This window comes from Belonocnema kinseyi, chromosome 6 (genome assembly GCF_010883055.1).
Source record: "Belonocnema kinseyi isolate 2016_QV_RU_SX_M_011 chromosome 6, B_treatae_v1, whole genome shotgun sequence".
In the NCBI taxonomy this organism is placed as follows: Eukaryota; Metazoa; Arthropoda; class Insecta; order Hymenoptera; family Cynipidae; genus Belonocnema; species Belonocnema kinseyi.
In genome coordinates this window covers 101033873-101035134 of record NC_046662.1, presented here as the reverse complement: position 1 = coordinate 101035134, position 1262 = coordinate 101033873, and positions in this window count along the sequence as shown.

Sequence of the window (1262 nt, the reverse complement as noted above, 5' to 3'; positions counted from 1 at the left end):
TGATGATGATGATGATGATGATGATGACTCTGTTACGTCTCCAGCGCTGTTGTCGATTTGAAGACTTGCAGATTTCGATCTGTTTTCTCCTGAATTCGTTGCCGATGTTGAGTGACAAAAATCACTAACCGCGCGAACTGGTGGAGGTTCAGATGACAGACACAACATAATTATTTAGAGAACAAATCAATAGTTTTTATTTAACTTCAAATTAAATATTGAAGATCCTTTAATGAAGATTAAATGTCCTATTCCGTCGCCGAGAACAGTTTGTTTACACAAATAAGATTTCGTTCAGGTTTGACATTTTTAAAGTTTTATTTAATTAAAACAATTTTAATTAAATGGTTTTTTTTTTCACTTCACTTAAGATTTGATTCGGCTAAAGTCGACCACGGCAAACCGTACCGAATTACAGGAGTAAATAAAGGTTTTTGGACTTGAATTTTGATTAACAATTTAAGAGAAAAATATTCTAAGTCCAATTTCAATAATTCAGAGAGCGAGTGCCGCAGATTTTTTATTTGAAATACAAACGGAGAGACGCAAATATCTGAGCTTTTTCTAGGTTCTTGCATATATTTATAATATCGGTTTTTACCAAAAAAGGGTGGGAATTGTCCTTCTAGCCAATAGAATTGCTCACGTCGCATAATTTAATGTTAAATTAACCTATCATGATGAGGTGGATTTAAGCGCCGATGTTATATTTCAAGCTAAAATAATGAGATTCTAATTCTCAGAAATGCATGTTTACGATTCTCGTCGATTGACGTTTTTCTGTCAAATCGCGTTATAGAACATAATTTACGGCGTCTGAGGGGCGCCTAGTCGCTTCAACGCTTTGCATAGTACATAATTTATGTATGCTCGCTGCTGAGATCACACGCGTGGTAGTCGGAGATCGCGCGTGTCAAACCTATTTGGATTGATAGATCCACATATAGATATGCATATATAGATCTATCTGAGTGTACATAGCTATTTAAATCCTAACTACTGATTCTGTACTACTAGCTGTTAGAAGTAATAAATTCGAGGCACAGAGAGGAGTTGTCATGTAATTTCCTATTGTCAATCATAATTACTAAGAATTCCTTCTGATAATGATGATCTATTTAGATTTCTAAATATACTGAATGTCTTGTTACATTTGAAACGGCGAGCAGCATTTCACATGTTGTTTTTCGGTTTTCCTGCTGCCTGTCGTTCAGCTCATGTGGCACCCATCTTCCGGTTTTCAGGATTTTTCGCATGGCTTT